A 19,607-nucleotide genomic window follows, 5' to 3' on the forward strand; every position below is an offset into this window, starting at 1 on the left:
CCATGCGAAAGGCATGCCAAGTTGAGCAGGGCACAGCCAAAACCTTGCCCCCTCTTCTTCTTCCTGCTCGGAACTCACCACAGCCCAATGCCAGATTTCTGGCTCAAGCTAGGGTTAGGGTTAGGGTTAGCACTAGGATTATGCCAAGGATTAGGGCTGCGAAATCCACAAAGGCAGGAGCTCCAGGGACACTGGACATGTGAAAGGCATGCAAAGTTGAGCAGGGCACAGCCAAAACCTTGCCCCCTCTTCTTCTTCCTGCTCAGAACTCACCACAGCCCACTGCTGGATTTCTGGCTCAAGCTAGGGTTAGGGTTAGGGTCAGGGTTACGCCTATGCCTAAGCCTAGGTTTAGTGTTCAGAAAACCACAAAGCCAGGAGCTCCAGAGACACTGGCCATGCGAAAGGCATACAAAGTTGAGCACGGAAATGTCAAAAGCTTGCCGCCTCTTCTTTTTCCTGCTTGGAACTCACCACAGCCCAATGCCTGGTTTCTGGCTCAAGCTAGGGTTAGGGTTATGCCTAGGATTAGGGTTGAGAAAACCACAGAGCCAGCAGCTCCAGGGACACTGGACATGTGAGATGCATGCAAAGTTGAGCAGTGCGCAGCCAAAACTTGGCTCCCTCTTCTTCTTCCTGCTCGGAACTCACCACAGCCCACTGCTGGATTTCTGGCTCAAGCTAGGGTTAGGGTTAGGGTCAGGGTCAGGGTTAGGGTAACGCCTAGGGTTAGGGTACAGAGAACCACCGAGCCCAGAGCTCCAGGGATACTCACTATGCAAAAGGCATGCCAAGGTGAGCGCAGCACAGCCCAAAACCTTGCTCCCTCTTCTTCTTCCTGCTTGGAACTCACCACAGCCCAATGCTCGATTTCTGGCTCAAGCTAGGGTTAGGGTTACGCCTACGCCAAGACCTAGGTTTAGTGTTCAGAAAACCACAAAGCCAGGAGCTCCACGGACACTGACCATGCGAAAGGCATGCCAAGTTGAGCACGGAAAAGCCAAAAGCTTGCTCCCTCTTCTTCTTTCTGCTTGGAACTCACCACAGCCCACCGCCGGATTTCTGGCTCAAGCTAGGGTTAGGGTTAGGGTTAGGGTTACGCCTGCGCCTAAGCCTCCGCCTAGGCCTAGGTTTAGGGTTCAGAAAACCACAAAGCCAGGAGCTCCAGGGACACTGGCCATGCGAAAGGCATGCCAAGTTGAGCAGGGCACAGCCAAAACCTTGCCCCCTCTTCTTCTTCCTGCTCGGAACTCACCACAGCCCAATGCCAGATTTCTGGCTCAAGCTAGGGTTAGGGTTAGGGTTAGCACTAGGATTATGCCAAGGATTAGGGCTGCGAAACCCACAAAGGCAGGAGCTCCAGGGACACTGGACATGTGAAAGGCATGCAAAGTTGAGCAGGGCACAGCCAAAACCTTGCCCCCTCTTCTTCTTCCTGCTCGGAACTCACCACAGCCCAATGCCAGATTTCTGGCTCAAGCTAGGGTTAGGGTTAGGGTCAGGGTTACGCCTATGCCTAAGCCTAGGTTTAGTGTTCAGAAAACCACAAAGCCAGGAGCTCCAGGGACACTGGCCATGCAAAAGGCATACAAAGTTGAGCACGGAAATGTCAAAAGCTTGCCGCCTCTTCTTTTTCCTGCTTGGAACTCACCACAGCCCAATGCCTGGTTTCTGGCTCAAGCTAGGGTTAGGGTTATGCCTAGGATTAGGGTTGAGAAAACCACAGAGCCAGCAGCTCCAGGGACACTGGACATGTGAGATGCATGCAAAGTTGAGCAGTGCGCAGCCAAAACTTGGCTCCCTCTTCTTCTTCCTGCTCGGAACTCACCACAGCCCACTTCCGGATTTCTGGCTCAAGCTAGGGTTAGGGTTAGGGTTAGGGTTACGCCTACGCCTAAGACTATGCCTAGGCCTAGGTTTAGGGTTCAGAAAACCACAAAGCCAGGAACTCCACGGACACTGACCATGCGAAAGGCATGCCAAGTTGAGCAGTGCGCAGCCAAAACTTTGCTCCCTCTTCTTCTTTCTGCTTGGAACTCACCACAGCCCACTTCCGGATTTCTGGCTCAAGCTAGGGTTAGGGTTAGGGTTAGGGTTACGCCTGCGCCTAAGCCTCCGCCTAGGCCTAGGTTTAGGGTTCAGAAAACCACAAAGCCAGGAGCTCCAGGGACACTGGCCATGCGAAAGGCATGCCAAGTTGAGCAGGGCACAGCCAAAACCTTGCCCCCTCTTCTTCTTCCTGCTCGGAACTCACCACAGCCCACTGCTGGATTTCTGGCTCAAGCTAGGGTTAGGGTTAGGGTTAGCACTAGGATTATGCCAAGGATTAGGGCTGCGAAATCCACAAAGGCAGGAGCTCCAGGGACACTGGACATGTGAAAGGCATGCAAAGTTGAGCAGGGCACAGCCAAAACCTTGCCCCCTCTTCTTCTTCCTGCTCGGAACTCACCACAGCCCACTGCTGGATTTCTGGCTCAAGCTAGGGTTAGGGTTAGGGTCAGGGTCAGGGTTAGGGTAACGCCTAGGGTTAGGGTACAGAGAACCACCGAGCCCAGAGCTCCAGGGATACTCACTATGCAAAAGGCATGCCAAGGTGAGCGCAGCACAGCCCAAAACCTTGCGCCCTCTTCCTTCTTCCTGCTTGGAACTCACCACAGCCCAATGCTCGATTTCTGGCTCAAGCTAGGGTTAGGGTTACGCCTACGCCAAGACCTAGGTTTAGGGTTCAGAAAACCACAAAGCCAGAAGCCCACGGACACTGACCATGCGAAAGGCATGCCAAGTTGAGCACGGAAAAGCCAAAACCTTGCTCCCTCTTCTTCTTTCTGCTTGGGACTCGCCAAGGCCCACAACCCAATTTCTGGCTCAAGCTAGGGTTAGGGTTAGGGTTAGCACTAGGATTATGCCAAGGATTAGGGCTGCGAAATCCACAAAGGCAGGAGCTCCAGGGACACTGGACATGTGAAAGGCATGCAAAGTTGAGCAGGGCACAGCCAAAACCTTGCCCCCTCTTCTTCTTCCTGCTCAGAACTCACCACAGCCCACTGCTGGATTTCTGGCTCAAGCTAGGGTTAGGGTTAGGGTTAGGGTCAGGGTCAGGGTTAGGGTAACGCCTAGGGTTAGGGTACAGAGAACCACCGAGCCCAGAGCTCCAGGGATACTCACTATGCAAAAGGCATGCCAAGGTGAGCGCAGCACAGCCCAAAACCTTGCTCCCTCTTCTTCTTCCTGCTTGGAACTCACCACAGCCCAATGCTCGATTTCTGGCTCAAGCTAGGGTTAGGGTTACGCCTACGCCAAGACCTAGGTTTAGTGTTCAGAAAACCACAAAGCCAGGAGCTCCACGGACACTGACCATGCGAAAGGCATGCCAAGTTGAGCACGGAAAAGCCAAAACCTTGCTCCCTCTTCTTCTTTCTGCTTGGAACTCACCACAGCCCACCGCCGGATTTCTGGCTCAAGCTAGGGTTAGGGTTAGGGTTAGGGTTACGCCTGCGCCTAAGCCTCCGCCTAGGCCTAGGTTTAGGGTTCAGAAAACGACAAAGCCAGGAGCTCCAGGGACACTGGCCATGCGAAAGGCATGCCAAGTTGAGCAGGGCACAGCCAAAACCTTGCCCCCTCTTCTTCTTCCTGCTCGGAACTCACCACAGCCCAATGCCAGATTTCTGGCTCAAGCTAGGGTTAGGGTTAGGGTTAGCACTAGGATTATGCCAAGGATTAGGGCTGCGAAATCCACAAAGGCAGGAGCTCCAGGGACACTGGACATGTGAAAGGCATGCAAAGTTGAGCAGGGCACAGCCAAAACCTTGCCCCCTCTTCTTCTTCCTGCTCAGAACTCACCACAGCCCACTGCTGGATTTCTGGCTCAAGCTAGGGTTAGGGTTAGGGTCAGGGTTACGCCTATGCCTAAGCCTAGGTTTAGTGTTCAGAAAACCACAAAGCCAGGAGCTCCAGAGACACTGGCCATGCGAAAGGCATACAAAGTTGAGCACGGAAATGTCAAAAGCTTGCCGCCTCTTCTTTTTCCTGCTTGGAACTCACCACAGCCCAATGCCTGGTTTCTGGCTCAAGCTAGGGTTAGGGTTATGCCTAGGATTAGGGTTGAGAAAACCACAGAGCCAGCAGCTCCAGGGACACTGGACATGTGAGATGCATGCAAAGTTGAGCAGTGCGCAGCCAAAACTTGGCTCCCTCTTCTTCTTCCTGCTCGGAACTCACCACAGCCCACTTCCGGATTTCTGGCTCAAGCTAGGGTTAGGGTTAGGGTTAGGGTTACGCCTACGCCTAAGCCTATGCCTAGGCCTAGGTTTAGGGTTCAGAAAACCACAAAGCCAGGAACTCCACGGACACTGGCCATGCGAAAGGCATGCCAAGTTGAGCAGGGCACAGCCAAAACCTTGCCCCCTCTTCTTCTTTCTGCTTGGAACTCGCCACGGCTCACAACCCGATTTCTGGCTCAAGCTAGGGTTAGGGTTAGGGTTAGGGTTACGCCTATGCCTAAGCCTAGGTTTAGGGTTCAGAAAACCACAAAGGCAGGAGCTCCAGGGACACTGGCCATGCGAAAGTCATACAAAGTTGAGCACGGAAAAGCCAAAACCTTGCCCCCTCTTCTTTTTCCTGCTTGGAACTCACCACAGCCCAATGCCTGGTTTCTGGCTCAAGCTAGGGTTAGGGTTATGCCTAGGATTAGGGTTGAGAAAACCACAGAGCCAGCAGCTCCAGGGACACTGGACATGTGAGATGCATGCAAAGTTGAGCAGTGCGCAGCCAAAACTTGGCTCCCTCTTCTTCTTCCTGCTCGGAACTCACCACAGCCCACCGCCGGATTTCTGGCTCAAGCTAGGGTTAGGGTTAGGGTTACGCCTGCACCTAAGCCTATGCCTAGGCCTAGGTTTAGGGTTCAGAAAACCACAAAGGCAGGAGCTCCAGGGACACTGGCCATGCGAAAGGCATGCCAAGTTGAGCAGGGCACAGCCAAAACCTTGCCCCCTCTTCTTCTTTCTGCTTGGAACTCACCACAGCCCACTGCTGGATTTCTGGCTCAAGCTAGGGTTAGGGTTAGGGTTAGGGTTACGCCTGCGCCTAAGCCTCCGCCTAGGCCTAGGTTTAGGGTTCAGAAAACCACAAAGCCAGGAGCTCCAGGGACACTGACCATGCGAAAGGCATGCCAAGTTGAGCAGGGCACAGCCAAAACCTTGCCCCCTCTTCTTCTTTCTGCTTGGAACTCGCCACGGCTCACAACCCGATTTCTGGCTCAAGCTAGGGTTAGGGTTAGGGTTAGGGTTACGCCTACGCCTAAGCCTATGCCTAGGCCTAGGTTTAGGGTTCAGAAAACCACAAAGCCAGAAGCCCACGGACACTGACCATGCGAAAGGCATGCCAAGTTGAGCACGGAAAAGCCAAAACCTTGCTCCCTCTTCTTCTTTCTGCTTGGGACTCGCCAAGGCCCACAACCCAATTTCTGGCTCAAGCTAGGGTTAGGGTTAGGGTTAGCACTAGGATTATGCCAAGGATTAGGGCTGCGAAATCCACAAAGGCAGGAGCTCCAGGGACACTGGACATGTGAAAGGCATGCAAAGTTGAGCAGGGCACAGCCAAAACCTTGCCCCCTCTTCTTCTTCCTGCTCGGAACTCACCACAGCCCACTGCTGGATTTCTGGCTCAAGCTAGGGTTAGGGTTAGGGTCAGGGTCAGGGTTAGGGTAACGCCTAGGGTTAGGGTACAGAGAACCACCGAGCCCAGAGCTCCAGGGATACTCACTATGCAAAAGGCATGCCAAGGTGAGCGCAGCACAGCCCAAAACCTTGCGCCCTCTTCCTTCTTCCTGCTTGGAACTCACCACAGCCCAATGCTCGATTTCTGGCTCAAGCTAGGGTTAGGGTTACGCCTACGCCAAGACCTAGGTTTAGGGTTCAGAAAACCACAAAGCCAGAAGCCCACGGACACTGACCATGCGAAAGGCATGCCAAGTTGAGCACGGAAAAGCTAAAACTTTGCTCCCTCTTCTTCTTTCTGCTTGGAACTCACCACAGCCCACCGCCGGATTTCTGGCTCAAGCTAGGGTTAGGGTTAGGGTTAGGGTTACGCCTGCGCCTAAGCCTCCGCCTAGGCCTAGGTTTAGGGTTCAGAAAACCACAAAGGCAGGAGCTCCAGGGACACTGGCCATGCGAAAGGCATGCCAAGTTGAGCAGGGCACAGCCAAAACCTTGCCCCCTCTTCTTCTTTCTGCTTGGAACTCGCCACGGCTCACAACCCGATTTCTGGCTCAAGCTAGGGTTAGGGTTAGGGTTAGGGTTACGCCTACGCCTAAGCCTATGCCTAGGCCTAGGTTTAGGGTTCAGAAAACCACAAAGCCAGAAGCCCACGGACACTGACCATGCGAAAGGCATGCCAAGTTGAGCACGGAAAAGCCAAAACCTTGCTCCCTCTTCTTCTTTCTGCTTGGGACTCGCCAAGGCCCACAACCCAATTTCTGGCTCAAGCTAGGGTTAGGGTTAGGGTTAGCACTAGGATTATGCCAAGGATTAGGGCTGCGAAATCCACAAAGGCAGGAGCTCCAGGGACACTGGACATGTGAAAGGCATGCAAAGTTGAGCAGGGCACAGCCAAAACCTTGCCCCCTCTTCTTCTTCCTGCTCAGAACTCACCACAGCCCACTGCTGGATTTCTGGCTCAAGCTAGGGTTAGGGTTAGGGTTAGGGTCAGGGTCAGGGTTAGGGTAACGCCTAGGGTTAGGGTACAGAGAACCACCGAGCCCAGAGCTCCAGGGATACTCACTATGCAAAAGGCATGCCAAGGTGAGCGCAGCACAGCCCAAAACCTTGCTCCCTCTTCTTCTTCCTGCTTGGAACTCACCACAGCCCAATGCTCGATTTCTGGCTCAAGCTAGGGTTAGGGTTACGCCTACGCCAAGACCTAGGTTTAGTGTTCAGAAAACCACAAAGCCAGGAGCTCCACGGACACTGACCATGCGAAAGGCATGCCAAGTTGAGCACGGAAAAGCCAAAACCTTGCTCCCTCTTCTTCTTTCTGCTTGGAACTCACCACAGCCCACCGCCGGATTTCTGGCTCAAGCTAGGGTTAGGGTTAGGGTTAGGGTTACGCCTGCGCCTAAGCCTCCGCCTAGGCCTAGGTTTAGGGTTCAGAAAACCACAAAGCCAGGAGCTCCAGGGACACTGGCCATGCGAAAGGCATGCCAAGTTGAGCAGGGCACAGCCAAAACCTTGCCCCCTCTTCTTCTTCCTGCTCGGAACTCACCACAGCCCAATGCCAGATTTCTGGCTCAAGCTAGGGTTAGGGTTAGGGTTAGCACTAGGATTATGCCAAGGATTAGGGCTGCGAAATCCACAAAGGCAGGAGCTCCAGGGACACTGGACATGTGAAAGGCATGCAAAGTTGAGCAGGGCACAGCCAAAACCTTGCCCCCTCTTCTTCTTCCTGCTCAGAACTCACCACAGCCCACTGCTGGATTTCTGGCTCAAGCTAGGGTTAGGGTTAGGGTCAGGGTTACGCCTATGCCTAAGCCTAGGTTTAGTGTTCAGAAAACCACAAAGCCAGGAGCTCCAGAGACACTGGCCATGCGAAAGGCATACAAAGTTGAGCACGGAAATGTCAAAAGCTTGCCGCCTCTTCTTTTTCCTGCTTGGAACTCACCACAGCCCAATGCCTGGTTTCTGGCTCAAGCTAGGGTTAGGGTTATGCCTAGGATTAGGGTTGAGAAAACCACAGAGCCAGCAGCTCCAGGGACACTGGACATGTGAGATGCATGCAAAGTTGAGCAGTGCGCAGCCAAAACTTGGCTCCCTCTTCTTCTTCCTGCTCGGAACTCACCACAGCCCACTTCCGGATTTCTGGCTCAAGCTAGGGTTAGGGTTAGGGTTAGGGTTACGCCTACGCCTAAGCCTATGCCTAGGCCTAGGTTTAGGGTTCAGAAAACCACAAAGCCAGGAACTCCACGGACACTGGCCATGCGAAAGGCATGCCAAGTTGAGCAGGGCACAGCCAAAACCTTGCCCCCTCTTCTTCTTTCTGCTTGGAACTCGCCACGGCTCACAACCCGATTTCTGGCTCAAGCTAGGGTTAGGGTTAGGGTTAGGGTTACGCCTATGCCTAAGCCTAGGTTTAGGGTTCAGAAAACCACAAAGGCAGGAGCTCCAGGGACACTGGCCATGCGAAAGTCATACAAAGTTGAGCACGGAAAAGCCAAAACCTTGCCCCCTCTTCTTTTTCCTGCTTGGAACTCACCACAGCCCAATGCCTGGTTTCTGGCTCAAGCTAGGGTTAGGGTTATGCCTAGGATTAGGGTTGAGAAAACCACAGAGCCAGCAGCTCCAGGGACACTGGACATGTGAGATGCATGCAAAGTTGAGCAGTGCGCAGCCAAAACTTGGCTCCCTCTTCTTCTTCCTGCTCGGAACTCACCACAGCCCACCGCCGGATTTCTGGCTCAAGCTAGGGTTAGGGTTAGGGTTACGCCTGCACCTAAGCCTATGCCTAGGCCTAGGTTTAGGGTTCAGAAAACCACAAAGGCAGGAGCTCCAGGGACACTGGCCATGCGAAAGGCATGCCAAGTTGAGCAGGGCACAGCCAAAACCTTGCCCCCTCTTCTTCTTTCTGCTTGGAACTCACCACAGCCCACTGCTGGATTTCTGGCTCAAGCTAGGGTTAGGGTTAGGGTTAGGGTTACGCCTGCGCCTAAGCCTCCGCCTAGGCCTAGGTTTAGGGTTCAGAAAACCACAAAGCCAGGAGCTCCAGGGACACTGACCATGCGAAAGGCATGCCAAGTTGAGCAGGGCACAGCCAAAACCTTGCCCCCTCTTCTTCTTTCTGCTTGGAACTCGCCACGGCTCACAACCCGATTTCTGGCTCAAGCTAGGGTTAGGGTTAGGGTTAGGGTTACGCCTACGCCTAAGCCTATGCCTAGGCCTAGGTTTAGGGTTCAGAAAACCACAAAGCCAGAAGCCCACGGACACTGGCCATGCGAAAGGCATGCCAAGTTGAGCACGGAAAAGCCAAAACCTTGCTCCCTCTTCTTCTTTCTGCTTGGGACTCGCCAAGGCCCACAACCCAATTTCTGGCTCAAGCTAGGGTTAGGGTTAGGGTTAGCACTAGGATTATGCCAAGGATTAGGGCTGCGAAATCCACAAAGGCAGGAGCTCCAGGGACACTGGACATGTGAAAGGCATGCAAAGTTGAGCAGGGCACAGCCAAAACCTTGCCCCCTCTTCTTCTTCCTGCTCAGAACTCACCACAGCCCACTGCTGGATTTCTGGCTCAAGCTAGGGTTAGGGTTAGGGTTAGGGTCAGGGTCAGGGTTAGGGTAACGCCTAGGGTTAGGGTACAGAGAACCACCGAGCCCAGAGCTCCAGGGATACTCACTATGCAAAAGGCATGCCAAGGTGAGCGCAGCACAGCCCAAAACCTTGCTCCCTCTTCTTCTTCCTGCTTGGAACTCACCACAGCCCAATGCTCGATTTCTGGCTCAAGCTAGGGTTAGGGTTACGCCTACGCCAAGACCTAGGTTTAGTGTTCAGAAAACCACAAAGCCAGGAGCTCCACGGACACTGACCATGCGAAAGGCATGCCAAGTTGAGCACGGAAAAGCCAAAAGCTTGCTCCCTCTTCTTCTTTCTGCTTGGAACTCACCACAGCCCACCGCCGGATTTCTGGCTCAAGCTAGGGTTAGGGTTAGGGTTAGGGTTACGCCTGCGCCTAAGCCTCCGCCTAGGCCTAGGTTTAGGGTTCAGAAAACCACAAAGCCAGGAGCTCCAGGGACACTGGCCATGCGAAAGGCATGCCAAGTTGAGCAGGGCACAGCCAAAACCTTGCCCCCTCTTCTTCTTCCTGCTCGGAACTCACCACAGCCCAATGCCCGATTTCTGGCTCAAGCTAGGGTTAGGGTTAGGGTTAGCACTAGGATTATGCCAAGGATTAGGGCTGCGAAATCCACAAAGGCAGGAGCTCCAGGGACACTGGACATGTGAAAGGCATGCAAAGTTGAGCAGGGCACAGCCAAAACCTTGCCCCCTCTTCTTCTTCCTGCTCGGAACTCACCACAGCCCAATGCCAGATTTCTGGCTCAAGCTAGGGTTAGGGTTAGGGTCAGGGTTACGCCTATGCCTAAGCCTAGGTTTAGTGTTCAGAAAACCACAAAGCCAGGAGCTCCAGGGACACTGGCCATGCAAAAGGCATACAAAGTTGAGCACGGAAATGTCAAAAGCTTGCCGCCTCTTCTTTTTCCTGCTTGGAACTCACCACAGCCCAATGCCTGGTTTCTGGCTCAAGCTAGGGTTAGGGTTATGCCTAGGATTAGGGTTGAGAAAACCACAGAGCCAGCAGCTCCAGGGACACTGGACATGTGAGATGCATGCAAAGTTGAGCAGTGCGCAGCCAAAACTTGGCTCCCTCTTCTTCTTCCTGCTCGGAACTCACCACAGCCCACTTCCGGATTTCTGGCTCAAGCTAGGGTTAGGGTTAGGGTTAGGGTTACGCCTACGCCTAAGACTATGCCTAGGCCTAGGTTTAGGGTTCAGAAAACCACAAAGCCAGGAACTCCACGGACACTGACCATGCGAAAGGCATGCCAAGTTGAGCAGTGCGCAGCCAAAACTTTGCTCCCTCTTCTTCTTTCTGCTTGGAACTCACCACAGCCCACTTCCGGATTTCTGGCTCAAGCTAGGGTTAGGGTTAGGGTTAGGGTTACGCCTGCGCCTAAGCCTCCGCCTAGGCCTAGGTTTAGGGTTCAGAAAACCACAAAGCCAGGAGCTCCAGGGACACTGGCCATGCGAAAGGCATGCCAAGTTGAGCAGGGCACAGCCAAAACCTTGCCCCCTCTTCTTCTTCCTGCTCGGAACTCACCACAGCCCAATGCCAGATTTCTGGCTCAAGCTAGGGTTAGGGTTAGGGTTAGCACTAGGATTATGCCAAGGATTAGGGCTGCGAAATCCACAAAGGCAGGAGCTCCAGGGACACTGGACATGTGAAAGGCATGCAAAGTTGAGCAGGGCACAGCCAAAACCTTGCCCCCTCTTCTTCTTCCTGCTCGGAACTCACCACAGCCCACTGCTGGATTTCTGGCTCAAGCTAGGGTTAGGGTTAGGGTCAGGGTCAGGGTTAGGGTAACGCCTAGGGTTAGGGTACAGAGAACCACCGAGCCCAGAGCTCCAGGGATACTCACTATGCAAAAGGCATGCCAAGGTGAGCGCAGCACAGCCCAAAACCTTGCGCCCTCTTCCTTCTTCCTGCTTGGAACTCACCACAGCCCAATGCTCGATTTCTGGCTCAAGCTAGGGTTAGGGTTACGCCTACGCCAAGACCTAGGTTTAGGGTTCAGAAAACCACAAAGCCAGAAGCCCACGGACACTGACCATGCGAAAGGCATGCCAAGTTGAGCACGGAAAAGCCAAAACTTTGCTCCCTCTTCTTCTTTCTGCTTGGAACTCACCACAGCCCACTTCCGGATTTCTGGCTCAAGCTAGGGTTAGGGTTAGGGTTAGGGTTACGCCTGCGCCTAAGCCTCCGCCTAGGCCTAGGTTTAGGGTTCAGAAAACCACAAAGCCAGGAGCTCCAGGGACACTGGCCATGCGAAAGGCATGCCAAGTTGAGCAGGGCACAGCCAAAACCTTGCCCCCTCTTCTTCTTTCTGCTTGGAACTCGCCACGGCTCACAACCCGATTTCTGGCTCAAGCTAGGGTTAGGGTTAGGGTTAGGGTTACGCCTGCGCCTAAGCCTCCGCCTAGGCCTAGGTTTAGGGTTCAGAAAACCACAAAGCCAGGAGCTCCAGGGACACTGACCATGCGAAAGGCATGCCAAGTTGAGCAGGGCACAGCCAAAACCTTGCCCCCTCTTCTTCTTTCTGCTTGGAACTCGCCACGGCTCACAACCCGATTTCTGGCTCAAGCTAGGGTTAGGGTTAGGGTTAGGGTTACGCCTACGCCTAAGCCTATGCCTAGGCCTAGGTTTAGGGTTCAGAAAACCACAAAGCCAGAAGCCCACGGACACTGACCATGCGAAAGGCATGCCAAGTTGAGCACGGAAAAGCCAAAACCTTGCTCCCTCTTCTTCTTTCTGCTTGGGACTCGCCAAGGCCCACAACCCAATTTCTGGCTCAAGCTAGGGTTAGGGTTAGGGTTAGCACTAGGATTATGCCAAGGATTAGGGCTGCGAAATCCACAAAGGCAGGAGCTCCAGGGACACTGGACATGTGAAAGGCATGCAAAGTTGAGCAGGGCACAGCCAAAACCTTGCCCCCTCTTCTTCTTCCTGCTCAGAACTCACCACAGCCCACTGCTGGATTTCTGGCTCAAGCTAGGGTTAGGGTTAGGGTTAGGGTCAGGGTCAGGGTTAGGGTAACGCCTAGGGTTAGGGTACAGAGAACCACCGAGCCCAGAGCTCCAGGGATACTCACTATGCAAAAGGCATGCCAAGGTGAGCGCAGCACAGCCCAAAACCTTGCTCCCTCTTCTTCTTCCTGCTTGGAACTCACCACAGCCCAATGCTCGATTTCTGGCTCAAGCTAGGGTTAGGGTTACGCCTACGCCAAGACCTAGGTTTAGTGTTCAGAAAACCACAAAGCCAGGAGCTCCACGGACACTGACCATGCGAAAGGCATGCCAAGTTGAGCACGGAAAAGCCAAAACCTTGCTCCCTCTTCTTCTTTCTGCTTGGAACTCACCACAGCCCACCGCCGGATTTCTGGCTCAAGCTAGGGTTAGGGTTAGGGTTAGGGTTACGCCTGCGCCTAAGCCTCCGCCTAGGCCTAGGTTTAGGGTTCAGAAAACCACAAAGCCAGGAGCTCCAGGGACACTGGCCATGCGAAAGGCATGCCAAGTTGAGCAGGGCACAGCCAAAACCTTGCCCCCTCTTCTTCTTCCTGCTCGGAACTCACCACAGCCCAATGCCAGATTTCTGGCTCAAGCTAGGGTTAGGGTTAGGGTTAGCACTAGGATTATGCCAAGGATTAGGGCTGCGAAATCCACAAAGGCAGGAGCTCCAGGGACACTGGACATGTGAAAGGCATGCAAAGTTGAGCAGGGCACAGCCAAAACCTTGCCCCCTCTTCTTCTTCCTGCTCAGAACTCACCACAGCCCACTGCTGGATTTCTGGCTCAAGCTAGGGTTAGGGTTAGGGTCAGGGTTACGCCTATGCCTAAGCCTAGGTTTAGTGTTCAGAAAACCACAAAGCCAGGAGCTCCAGAGACACTGGCCATGCGAAAGGCATACAAAGTTGAGCACGGAAATGTCAAAAGCTTGCCGCCTCTTCTTTTTCCTGCTTGGAACTCACCACAGCCCAATGCCTGGTTTCTGGCTCAAGCTAGGGTTAGGGTTATGCCTAGGATTAGGGTTGAGAAAACCACAGAGCCAGCAGCTCCAGGGACACTGGACATGTGAGATGCATGCAAAGTTGAGCAGTGCGCAGCCAAAACTTGGCTCCCTCTTCTTCTTCCTGCTCGGAACTCACCACAGCCCACTTCCGGATTTCTGGCTCAAGCTAGGGTTAGGGTTAGGGTTAGGGTTACGCCTACGCCTAAGCCTATGCCTAGGCCTAGGTTTAGGGTTCAGAAAACCACAAAGCCAGGAACTCCACGGACACTGGCCATGCGAAAGGCATGCCAAGTTGAGCAGGGCACAGCCAAAACCTTGCCCCCTCTTCTTCTTTCTGCTTGGAACTCGCCACGGCTCACAACCCGATTTCTGGCTCAAGCTAGGGTTAGGGTTAGGGTTAGGGTTACGCCTATGCCTAAGCCTAGGTTTAGGGTTCAGAAAACCACAAAGGCAGGAGCTCCAGGGACACTGGCCATGCGAAAGTCATACAAAGTTGAGCACGGAAAAGCCAAAACCTTGCCCCCTCTTCTTTTTCCTGCTTGGAACTCACCACAGCCCAATGCCTGGTTTCTGGCTCAAGCTAGGGTTAGGGTTATGCCTAGGATTAGGGTTGAGAAAACCACAGAGCCAGCAGCTCCAGGGACACTGGACATGTGAGATGCATGCAAAGTTGAGCAGTGCGCAGCCAAAACTTGGCTCCCTCTTCTTCTTCCTGCTCGGAACTCACCACAGCCCACCGCCGGATTTCTGGCTCAAGCTAGGGTTAGGGTTAGGGTTACGCCTGCACCTAAGCCTATGCCTAGGCCTAGGTTTAGGGTTCAGAAAACCACAAAGGCAGGAGCTCCAGGGACACTGGCCATGCGAAAGGCATGCCAAGTTGAGCAGGGCACAGCCAAAACCTTGCCCCCTCTTCTTCTTTCTGCTTGGAACTCACCACAGCCCACTGCTGGATTTCTGGCTCAAGCTAGGGTTAGGGTTAGGGTTAGGGTTACGCCTGCGCCTAAGCCTCCGCCTAGGCCTAGGTTTAGGGTTCAGAAAACCACAAAGCCAGGAGCTCCAGGGACACTGACCATGCGAAAGGCATGCCAAGTTGAGCAGGGCACAGCCAAAACCTTGCCCCCTCTTCTTCTTTCTGCTTGGAACTCGCCACGGCTCACAACCCGATTTCTGGCTCAAGCTAGGGTTAGGGTTAGGGTTAGGGTTACGCCTACGCCTAAGCCTATGCCTAGGCCTAGGTTTAGGGTTCAGAAAACCACAAAGCCAGAAGCCCACGGACACTGGCCATGCGAAAGGCATGCCAAGTTGAGCACGGAAAAGCCAAAACCTTGCTCCCTCTTCTTCTTTCTGCTTGGGACTCGCCAAGGCCCACAACCCAATTTCTGGCTCAAGCTAGGGTTAGGGTTAGGGTTAGCACTAGGATTATGCCAAGGATTAGGGCTGCGAAATCCACAAAGGCAGGAGCTCCAGGGACACTGGACATGTGAAAGGCATGCAAAGTTGAGCAGGGCACAGCCAAAACCTTGCCCCCTCTTCTTCTTCCTGCTCAGAACTCACCACAGCCCACTGCTGGATTTCTGGCTCAAGCTAGGGTTAGGGTTAGGGTTAGGGTCAGGGTCAGGGTTAGGGTAACGCCTAGGGTTAGGGTACAGAGAACCACCGAGCCCAGAGCTCCAGGGATACTCACTATGCAAAAGGCATGCCAAGGTGAGCGCAGCACAGCCCAAAACCTTGCTCCCTCTTCTTCTTCCTGCTTGGAACTCACCACAGCCCAATGCTCGATTTCTGGCTCAAGCTAGGGTTAGGGTTACGCCTACGCCAAGACCTAGGTTTAGTGTTCAGAAAACCACAAAGCCAGGAGCTCCACGGACACTGACCATGCGAAAGGCATGCCAAGTTGAGCACGGAAAAGCCAAAAGCTTGCTCCCTCTTCTTCTTTCTGCTTGGAACTCACCACAGCCCACCGCCGGATTTCTGGCTCAAGCTAGGGTTAGGGTTAGGGTTAGGGTTACGCCTGCGCCTAAGCCTCCGCCTAGGCCTAGGTTTAGGGTTCAGAAAACCACAAAGCCAGGAGCTCCAGGGACACTGGCCATGCGAAAGGCATGCCAAGTTGAGCAGGGCACAGCCAAAACCTTGCCCCCTCTTCTTCTTCCTGCTCGGAACTCACCACAGCCCAATGCCCGATTTCTGGCTCAAGCTAGGGTTAGGGTTAGGGTTAGCACTAGGATTATGCCAAGGATTAGGGCTGCGAAATCCACAAAGGCAGGAGCTCCAGGGACACTGGACATGTGAAAGGCATGCAAAGTTGAGCAGGGCACAGCCAAAACCTTGCCCCCTCTTCTTCTTCCTGCTCGGAACTCACCACAGCCCAATGCCAGATTTCTGGCTCAAGCTAGGGTTAGGGTTAGGGTCAGGGTTACGCCTATGCCTAAGCCTAGGTTTAGTGTTCAGAAAACCACAAAGCCAGGAGCTCCAGGGACACTGGCCATGCAAAAGGCATACAAAGTTGAGCACGGAAATGTCAAAAGCTTGCCGCCTCTTCTTTTTCCTGCTTGGAACTCACCACAGCCCAATGCCTGGTTTCTGGCTCAAGCTAGGGTTAGGGTTATGCCTAGGATTAGGGTTGAGAAAACCACAGAGCCAGCAGCTCCAGGGACACTGGACATGTGAGATGCATGCAAAGTTGAGCAGTGCGCAGCCAAAACTTGGCTCCCTCTTCTTCTTCCTGCTCGGAACTCACCACAGCCCACTTCCGGATTTCTGGCTCAAGCTAGGGTTAGGGTTAGGGTTAGGGTTACGCCTACGCCTAAGACTATGCCTAGGCCTAGGTTTAGGGTTCAGAAAACCACAAAGCCAGGAACTCCACGGACACTGACCATGCGAAAGGCATGCCAAGTTGAGCAGTGCGCAGCCAAAACTTTGCTCCCTCTTCTTCTTTCTGCTTGGAACTCACCACAGCCCACTTCCGGATTTCTGGCTCAAGCTAGGGTTAGGGTTAGGGTTAGGGTTACGCCTGCGCCTAAGCCTCCGCCTAGGCCTAGGTTTAGGGTTCAGAAAACCACAAAGCCAGGAGCTCCAGGGACACTGGCCATGCGAAAGGCATGCCAAGTTGAGCAGGGCACAGCCAAAACCTTGCCCCCTCTTCTTCTTCCTGCTCGGAACTCACCACAGCCCAATGCCAGATTTCTGGCTCAAGCTAGGGTTAGGGTTAGGGTTAGCACTAGGATTATGCCAAGGATTAGGGCTGCGAAATCCACAAAGGCAGGAGCTCCAGGGACACTGGACATGTGAAAGGCATGCAAAGTTGAGCAGGGCACAGCCAAAACCTTGCCCCCTCTTCTTCTTCCTGCTCGGAACTCACCACAGCCCACTGCTGGATTTCTGGCTCAAGCTAGGGTTAGGGTTAGGGTCAGGGTCAGGGTTAGGGTAACGCCTAGGGTTAGGGTACAGAGAACCACCGAGCCCAGAGCTCCAGGGATACTCACTATGCAAAAGGCATGCCAAGGTGAGCGCAGCACAGCCCAAAACCTTGCGCCCTCTTCCTTCTTCCTGCTTGGAACTCACCACAGCCCAATGCTCGATTTCTGGCTCAAGCTAGGGTTAGGGTTACGCCTACGCCAAGACCTAGGTTTAGGGTTCAGAAAACCACAAAGCCAGAAGCCCACGGACACTGACCATGCGAAAGGCATGCCAAGTTGAGCACGGAAAAGCCAAAACTTTGCTCCCTCTTCTTCTTTCTGCTTGGAACTCACCACAGCCCACTTCCGGATTTCTGGCTCAAGCTAGGGTTAGGGTTAGGGTTAGGGTTACGCCTGCGCCTAAGCCTCCGCCTAGGCCTAGGTTTAGGGTTCAGAAAACCACAAAGCCAGGAGCTCCAGGGACACTGGCCATGCGAAAGGCATGCCAAGTTGAGCAGGGCACAGCCAAAACCTTGCCCCCTCTTCTTCTTTCTGCTTGGAACTCGCCACGGCTCACAACCCGATTTCTGGCTCAAGCTAGGGTTAGGGTTAGGGTTAGGGTTACGCCTGCGCCTAAGCCTCCGCCTAGGCCTAGGTTTAGGGTTCAGAAAACCACAAAGCCAGGAGCTCCAGGGACACTGACCATGCGAAAGGCATGCCAAGTTGAGCAGGGCACAGCCAAAACCTTGCCCCCTCTTCTTCTTTCTGCTTGGAACTCGCCACGGCTCACAACCCGATTTCTGGCTCAAGCTAGGGTTAGGGTTAGGGTTAGGGTTACGCCTACGCCTAAGCCTATGCCTAGGCCTAGGTTTAGGGTTCAGAAAACCACAAAGCCAGAAGCCCACGGACACTGACCATGCGAAAGGCATGCCAAGTTGAGCACGGAAAAGCCAAAACCTTGCTCCCTCTTCTTCTTTCTGCTTGGGACTCGCCAAGGCCCACAACCCAATTTCTGGCTCAAGCTAGGGTTAGGGTTAGGGTTAGCACTAGGATTATGCCAAGGATTAGGGCTGCGAAATCCACAAAGGCAGGAGCTCCAGGGACACTGGACATGTGAAAGGCATGCAAAGTTGAGCAGGGCACAGCCAAAACCTTGCCCCCTCTTCTTCTTCCTGCTCAGAACTCACCACAGCCCACTGCTGGATTTCTGGCTCAAGCTAGGGTTAGGGTTAGGGTTAGGGTCAGGGTCAGGGTTAGGGTAACGCCTAGGGTTAGGGTACAGAGAACCACCGAGCCCAGAGCTCCAGGGATACTCACTATGCAAAAGGCATGCCAAGGTGAGCGCAGCACAGCCCAAAACCTTGCTCCCTCTTCTTCTTCCTGCTTGGAACTCACCACAGCCCAATGCTCGATTTCTGGCTCAAGCTAGGGTTAGGGTTACGCCTACGCCAAGACCTAGGTTTAGTGTTCAGAAAACCACAAAGCCAGGAGCTCCACGGACACTGACCATGCGAAAGGCATGCCAAGTTGAGCACGGAAAAGCCAAAAGCTTGCTCCCTCTTCTTCTTTCTGCTTGGAACTCACCACAGCCCACCGCCGGATTTCTGGCTCAAGCTAGGGTTAGGGTTAGGGTTAGGGTTACGCCTGCGCCTAAGCCTCCGCCTAGGCCTAGGTTTAGGGTTCAGAAAACCACAAAGCCAGGAGCTCCAGGGACACTGGCCATGCGAAAGGCATGCCAAGTTGAGCAGGGCACAGCCAAAACCTTGCCCCCTCTTCTTCTTCCTGCTCGGAACTCACCACAGCCCAATGCCAGATTTCTGGCTCAAGCTAGGGTTAGGGTTAGGGTTAGCACTAGGATTATGCCAAGGATTAGGGCTGCGAAACCCACAAAGGCAGGAGCTCCAGGGACACTGGACATGTGAAAGGCATGCAAAGTTGAGCAGGGCACAGCCAAAACCTTGCCCCCTCTTCTTCTTCCTGCTCAGAACTCACCACAGCCCAATGCCAGATTTCTGGCTCAAGCTAGGGTTAGGGTTAGGGTCAGGGTTACGCCTATGCCTAAGCCTAGGTTTAGTGTTCAGAAAACCACAAAGCCAGGAGCTCCAGGGACACTGGCCATGCAAAAGGCATACAAAGTTGAGCACGGAAATGTCAAAAGCTTGCCGCCTCTTCTTTTTCCTGCTTGGAACTCACCACAGCCCAATGCCTGGTTTCTGGCTCAAGCTAGGGTTAGGGTTATGCCTAGGATTAGGGTTGAGAAAACCACAGAGCCAGCAGCTCCAGGGACACTGGACATGTGAGATGCATGCAAAGTTGAGCAGTGCGCAGCCAAAACTTGGCTCCCTCTTCTTCTTCCTGCTCGGAACTCACCACAGCCCACTTCCGGATTTCTGGCTCAAGCTAGGGTTAGGGTTAGGGTTAGGGTTACGCCTACGCCTAAGCCTATGCCAAGACCTAGGTTTAGGGTTCAGAAAACCACAAAGCCAGGAACTCCACGGACACTGACCATGCGAAAGGCATGCCAAGTTGAGCAGTGCGCAGCCAAAACTTTGCTCCCTCTTCTTCTTTCTGCTTGGAACTCACCACAGCCCACTTCCGGATTTCTGGCTCAAGCTAGGGTTAGGGTTAGGGTTAGGGTTACGCCTGCGCCTAAGCCTCCGCCTAGGCCTAGGTTTAGGGTTCAGAAAACCACAAAGCCAGGAGCTCCAGGGACACTGGCCATGCGAAAGGCATGCCAAGTTGAGCAGGGCACAGCCAAAACCTTGCCCCCTCTTCTTCTTCCTGCTCGGAACTCACCACAGCCCACTGCTGGATTTCTGGCTCAAGCTAGGGTTAGGGTTAGGGTTAGCACTAGGATTATGCCAAGGATTAGGGCTGCGAAATCCACAA

Source organism: Coloeus monedula (genome assembly GCF_965178545.1).
Source record: "Coloeus monedula genome assembly, chromosome: 8".
In the NCBI taxonomy this organism is placed as follows: Eukaryota; Metazoa; Chordata; class Aves; order Passeriformes; family Corvidae; genus Coloeus; species Coloeus monedula.